The 7,250-nt window shown below is 38.6% G+C and overlaps 1 protein-coding gene across 5 annotated transcripts in view; it reads right to left on the bottom strand.

Annotated features, from left to right (window-relative positions):
- Positions 1-7,250, bottom strand: part of Spop (speckle type BTB/POZ protein) — an 88,053-nt gene that overhangs the window by 63,156 nt on the left and 17,647 nt on the right. Inside the window, exon 2 of one of the 5 annotated variants that reach the window (XM_026780321.1) lies at positions 1,060-1,219. The exons of the other annotated variants lie outside the window; for them this stretch is intronic. The gene's annotated coding sequence lies outside the window, so the exon portion shown is untranslated. The remainder of the gene's footprint in view (positions 1-1,059; positions 1,220-7,250) is intronic. 5 annotated transcript variants of the gene reach the window in all.

Raw genomic sequence — 7,250 nt, 5'->3', positions numbered from 1 at the left:
CTGGCCTGCAGGCATACACACAGACAGAATATTGTATACAAAATAAATAAATATTTTTTTTAAAGTAATATTCATTCAGTAACTACTTAGCAGTTTGTGGCTCTTCAGGACTTTTCTTACCAGCTTCTCAAGTAGAAGAATAGTTATATTCAAACCAACATGTTTTTATTTGTGAACTTGACCAAAGAAGTAACTACAAAGTTTAGAGGCGCTAACTAAAATGAGGTTTGAAAGTGGAGAAATGTCTCACATGTTAAGGGCATTTGCTATTCTTGCAGAGGTTTGGTTCCCAGCACCCACGTGGTAACTTACAACAGACTGTATCTCCAGTTTCAAGTGATCCAACTTTTGACCTCAGGCTCCTGTACACATGCAGTACACAAACATACACTCGGGCACATATATACATATACACATAAAATAGATTTAGCCAGGCCATGGTGACACATACCTTTAACCCCAATACTCGGGAGGCAGAAGTAGGTGGATCACTATGAACTCGAGGCCAGCCTAGTCTACAAAGTCAGTTCTAGGACAGCCAGGGTTATTACAGTAACAGAAAAACACTGTTTCAAAAAGCAAAAGAGGATTTAAGATGAAAATTTAAAAATTAAAATTGAAGTTTTTATATTTTATATTTTCAAAAGATATAACCATAGGACATAGACAGTAGAATATCCACAAAATTCTGGAGCAATCTTTTTTGTTACAATTTTTTTTGTTGTTGTTTTGTTTTTCGAGACAGGGTTTCTCTGTGGCTTTGGAGCCTGTCCTGGAACTAGCACTGTAGACCAGGCTGGTCTCGAACTCAGAGATCCGCCTGCCTCTGCCTCCCGAGTGCTGGGATTAAAGGCGTGCACCACCACCGCCCGGCTTTTGTTACAATTTTTATATAAACAAAATACATCGTATAGTATATAACTGTGAATTCTGACAAACACCTATAGTCATGCTACTCCAATCAAGACACAAAACATTACTGAGGTAAATTTCAGGACAACCACCTAAATAAGAGTAACTAAAAGAATACATTTCAGTAGGAAAAAATTTTTTTCTTACCAAGTTTGAAGCAAATAAACAGGATCTAAAAATTTAGACCAGAGCCAGGCATGGTAACATGCACCTTTAATAACAGCAATCAGCAGGAAGATCATCAAGTTCCAAGCCACTCTGATCTACATAGGGAGCTCCAGACCAGCCAGGGCTTCTTAGTAAGATCCTGTTTCAAAATTTATAGTAAAATAAAAATGTGGGTGAGGATTTAATGAAAACAGAGAAATGGTCCATTCTCTACTCCTAATCCTATTTCTGAGACAGTCCAAACTATCCCATGATCTACCCATTTCACTAAGTTGCAAGCTTGCCTTCACCCTTCACACCGTAACTTCCTGCTACTCAAACAGCTCTGTAGTCTTCCATTTTGGACTTAGAAACTCTTTCCACAAAAACCTTATTATCGCTTGGCAGTGATGTGCATGCCCCCCTGAGCAGTGCTGGTGCACACCTTTGATCCCAGCACTTGGGAGGCAGAGACAAGTGGACCTCTCCAGGACAGCCAGAGCTGTTACACAGAGAAACTCTTGTCTCAAAAAACAAACAAACAAAAAAACTGATTATCTACCACATGATTCTACTATATGTCCAAATGTTAAAGTCTAGCACCCTAGAGACAAAGGCAGGGAGATCTCTGTGAGTTCAGGACAGGCAGGACTATTGAGATCCTGTCTCAGAAAAACAAAAACCAAACAACAAAAAAAACACAATCTAGTCAAACTAAAAAAACCCAGGAGTCAGCCTTCACTCCTCACTCTCTTCTCCTCTACCTCAACTCCCCACCTCCAATTCTAGTCAATATTATCTTAGAAACACATCCCTTTTTTGATCTCCACATCAGCACAGAACCATCAATATACTGGAATATTATTTTAATTGCAATACTATACTCTCTCCTCTCTCACTCCTATTAACAATGAACTCATTTTTGCTATGGCATTTTTGAGTGTTTTTCTTTTTCTTTCTTTTCTTTTTTTTTCTCGAGACAGGGTTTCTCTGTCGTTTGGAGCCTGTCCTGGAACTAGCTCTTGTAGACCAGGCTGGCCTCGAACTCACAGATATCCGCCTGCCTCTGCCTCCCTAGTGCTGGGATTAAAGGCGTGCACCACCACCGCCCAGCCTTGAATGTTTTCCTTCTATCCAGAATGTTTCTCCCTCATCTTTGCAAACACTACTGCAACCTTTCCAAGGAAAATTAAATGCTTCCTCCCTACTCTCAATGTGTAGGTCTCTTGCTGTTGTAATTATTACTATTCTTTCCCACTAGACTGAGACTCCCTGGAGAGCACCTGCTATGTTACATTAACCTTAGTGAGTTTGGTGTTTAGGCAGTACCCAGCACATTGCAGGTATTTAATAAATGTTTGAACAAGTGTATACATCATGATTTAGATAATCAGCCTCTAGGTCATTCACTTTTCTGGCTAAGATTTCAGGCTTACCATGTAGTAATGATCTTTTTACAGTTGATTGTTTTTTGAGACAGGTTTCTCTGTGTAACAATCCTGACTGCCCTGGAACTCGCTCTATAGACCAGGCTGGCCTTGAATTCACAGAATTCACATTTCTGCCCCCCCCCCATGCTGGATTAAAGGTGTGGGCCGCTACCAGCCAGCTAGTAATGATCTTTTGATTATTATAGCAGAGAATATCAGTTATAAAATTTCAGGCGAGGGCTGGAGAGATGGCTCAGTGGTTAAGAGCATTGCCTGCTCTTCCAAAGGTCCTGAGTTCAATTCCCAGCAACCACATGGTGGCTCACAACCATCTGTAATAAGATCTAGTGCCCTCTTCTGGACTACAGGCATACATGCAGACAGAATGTTGTATACATAATAAAATAAATAAATTTTAAAAAAGTCTCTTGCTTCCTTGGTTAGTTTAAAAAAAAATTTCAGGCGAGTTACTTAAAACCCTTTCTGTGTCTGACGCCTCACATGTAAAACACAGAGGAGACTATCTTACTAGAGTGCTGTGAACACTAAATGAGTTCAACACATGTGAAATGTCTCTTCCAGCTGTGGGATTCAGTTGCTGTTCCCCTTTTGAGCATTGGACTGTGATCTGTGAGCCTACCCCAAAATAAATAACTTTTTATTATCCTCAAAAAAGAAAGAAAGAAATATCTAGTGCAATGCTTAATATGTGTGATTAAATATTACAGTAATTATTTTTTGTACTACTGTGTCTCTAGGAAGGTAAAGGACTGAACAGAGATGTGTTTTCTGTCACAGACAAGAACACTTTTCTTCTTTTTTAAAAAAAAATATTTATTTATTTATTATGTATACAATATTCTGTCTGTGTGTATGCCTGCAGGCCAGAAGAGGGCACCAGACCTCATTATAGATGGTTGTGAGTCACCATGTGGTTGCTGGGAATTGAACTCAGGACCTTTGGAAGAGCAGGCAATGCTCTTAACCACTGAGGCATCTCTCTAGCCCCCCCCCCTTTTTTTAAAGATTTATTTATCATGTATACAGTGTTCTGCCTGCATGTGTGCCTGCAGGCCAGAAGAGGGAACCATTTCTCATTATAGATGGTTGTGAACCACCATGTGGTTGCTGGGAATTGAACTTAGGGCCTCTGGAACTTAGGGCCTTTTCAATGTAAAAAAAGATATTCTAGTTTCTCTGTCATTCCCCGTGAGTTTAGTTACCTAAGAACTCTAGCGTCAACAAAGTTGAGGGAGTTTGAATCTGAAAAACTCCACAAGTCAACAGGATTCTAAGACAACCTGTCAGAAGAGCTATTTATTGGCCACTTTACAACAACTTATGTTGATTCTCCCTATAGTCAATACTTTGGTCAAAAGTAGTATTGCTTAGGTTTTTGGTTTTTAAAATGCTTCTAGCAGAGAAATAAAGTACATCATTAAAGAGTTTTCAGTATTATATACTTTAAAGAGAAAGCGCTTGAGTTTTTTGTTGTTGTTTTGCTTTGTTTTCTGAGGTAGGAGTTCTCTGTGTAGCCTAGGCTGTCCTGGAACTAGCGTTTAGACCAAGCTGGTCTCAAATTCAGAGATCCATCGGCCTCTGACTGGAGGGCTGGGATTAAAGGCATGCATCACCATTGCTGGGCTGAAAGTGTTTGAGTTTAAAAATTACTATTATTATCTGTACTCAGTTTTTAAAATATATGAATAACTAAAAATAAATTCTAAAAAAAATCCATAACATTTTACTTTCAAATGCACTAATATAATTCTTCCTAAAGATTTGCATCCAAAATTATCTCCTCAATGAAATAATCATTTAAATATCCTTGGTATACATTAAAGATATCATTGAGGTAAATGAAATACAAAGCCAGCATGAGTAAAATGAAAATAATTATATAACAATTCCCTATGACCTCTTATCATCCTCTTGCTGCTTTTTGTCAGCCATAGGATACATTCAAAAGAAAATCTCTGGGCAGCAAGAAGATGGTTTAGTGAGTAAGTTCACCTGTCACCAAATCTGAAGAACTAAGTTAGAGTCCTGCCACCCACAGGGTAGAAGGACAGAACTCCTGCAAGTAAGTCCTCTGACCACCACCCTCCAACCATGGCATGTGCATGCACGTGAACACACACACACACACACACACACACACACACACACACACACACACACAATGTGCAAAATAAATAATATGAAAAAAACCTCTAAATGTCATTTAAAGATGAAAGATGAAAAGAATCAAGCTGCATGGAATAGTACTGTGCCTAAAGAACCAGAAATGGGCACCAAATATAAATATAAACCAGTTATTTCATAAACCTCTTATTCTTGAAAGTTTCTGTAATAATTTCACTGTCAAAAAAACTAAACCTTTTAATTTTACAGGAGAGTAAGATACCTGCAATACACCTATCAAACTATACAGTAAAATAAATATTTGTTATTGGAAAGTTCATTGTTTAATTTACACATAACCTCTATTCCTTATTTCTTATAAAAAGTAACCATACAGTTTCTAGTTTGTTTAAAATTGGGCCACAGCTGTCTACTTTATATTTCTATACTATACAGTTTAAAATGTACTAAAAATAAAAGCAGTCCTCTGAGATACAATGTAGCTCCCATAAAGCCTTCCAACTATATCACAATAAACTCTCCTCTCCAACTAACTGTCTGTGGTCTCTTTGTCATCTCACTAACCTGCCTTTCTCAAATTGATTCACAGCACTCTGAAAGCCAAAAGCATTCTTCTTCCTCTTATCAGAATATTACTTTTTTAGATCAGGCCAAGTTCTACCTTGCTGCCCCAGTTCACTCTGAATCCCCACCATTCTTACTGTAACTAAATGCTATATGCTATTTAGAACTCAGGAGCTGACAATTAACTAGAATTATCTTTCCTAAATCTCTCATACTCCCCTTTTAAAGATTTATTTTACGTATCTGAGTTTTTGCCTGTGTGTGTGTGTGTGTGTGTGTGTGTGTGTGTGTGTGTGTGTGTGTGTGTACCACATGTGTGCTTGATGTCAGGGGGCAGAAGGTATAAGATCCCCTAGAATTAAAGTTACGGACAGTTGTTAGTTGCCATATGAGTGCTGGGAACCAAAACCCAGTCCTTTGCAAGAGCAGCAAATACTCTTAACTACTGAGCCATCTCTTCAGCCTCTCACGTATCCTTTTGATAGAGATAATGACACCTAGGATAACTGCTTAAGAAAAAAATTAAAAACCGGGGCTGGAGAGAAGGCTCAGCAGTCAGTCTTGACAGTAGGCACCTTTATAAATCTACTGAGCCATTTCATGAGTCCTGTTGCTCACACTTTTTTTTTTAAATATTTATTTATTATGTATACAATATTCTTTCTGCGTGTATGCCTGAAGGCCATAAGAGGGCGCCAGACCTTATTTCAGATGGTTGTGAGCCACCATGTGGTTGCTGGGAATTGAACTCAGGACCTTTGGAAGAGCAGGCAATGCTCTTAACCACTGAGCCATCTCTCCAGCCCCTGTTGCTCACACTTTTACAACATATGACACTTTAAAAAAAAATCAATCCCAAGAGATCTGATCGGCATATAAAGATTTGTGTACAAGAATGTCCATGGCAGCATAATTTATAGATAAAACTAGAGAAGAAATTTTTGATTAATAGAGTTAGTTAAATGCAGTATTATATTTTCAGGAACTAGGGATGTAGCTCAGTTAGTGGAATATTTGGCTAGCAGGCACAAAGCCCTGGGTTCTATTCTGAGAACCACATAAACCAGCTATGATGATACATGTCTGTACTCCCAGCACTTGAGAATTAGTAAAAGGATCAGAAGTTCAAAGTTATTGGCTCCACAGCATGTTCCAAGCCAGTTCACACTATATGAGACCCTGTTTCAAAAACAAAACCCAACTAACTTAAAAAACAAATAAGCAAACAAAACCACACTAATTAAACAGAACACTAATGTATTATGAATCCGTACAACAGACTTCTGTGATTACTTGTGGTTTGTTTGTCCGTGTAAACGTGTGTTGTGCTTGTGGTGCAAGCACCTGAGTGTGTGGGTCTGGGTACTAGTATGTGCATATGAAAAGGCCAAATGAGGATGTCATGTCTTTTTTTTTTCTGTGACTCTTTGCTTTCCTTCAGACAGTGTCTCTCACTGAATCTGAAGATCACTGTTTTCCTTAGGCTAACAGGCTAGTGAGTTCTCAAGATCCACCCGTCTCCACTTCCCAGTGATGGAATTAGATGTATATGCAGCAGGCAGTTTTTTTAAACATGAGTTCTAGGGATGTAAACTTTTGTAAATATTAAAATATATCTTTATTTAAATACATAATACAAAGCTGGGTGATAGTGGCACACATTTTTAACCCGAGTACTTGGGAGGCAGAGGCAGGCAGATCTCTGTTGAGTTTGAGGCCAATCTTGTCTACAAAGTAAATTCCAAGACAGCCAGGGCTACACAGAGAAACCTAGTCTCAAAAAAACCAAATATGTATGTATGTATGTATGATGTATGCATGTGTATGTGTGTATATACATACACATATATAAACAAATATGTGTGTGTAAACACATACATGGACATTTTTAAATGCCCAATAAGAGTTAGAAAATGTTGGGCTAGTGAAATGGCTCAGAGAATAAAAACTCAGTCACTAAAAAAGAAAAAGGGGCCGGGCGATGGTGGCTCACGCCTTTAATCCCAGCACTCGGGAGGCAGAGGCAGGCGGATCTCTGTGAGTTCGAGACCA

The sequence above is a fragment of the Microtus ochrogaster genome, chromosome 7 (genome assembly GCF_000317375.1).
Source record: "Microtus ochrogaster isolate Prairie Vole_2 chromosome 7, MicOch1.0, whole genome shotgun sequence".
NCBI lineage: Eukaryota > Metazoa > Chordata > Mammalia > Rodentia > Cricetidae > Microtus > Microtus ochrogaster.
This window is presented reverse-complemented; position numbering and strand designations above follow the sequence as displayed.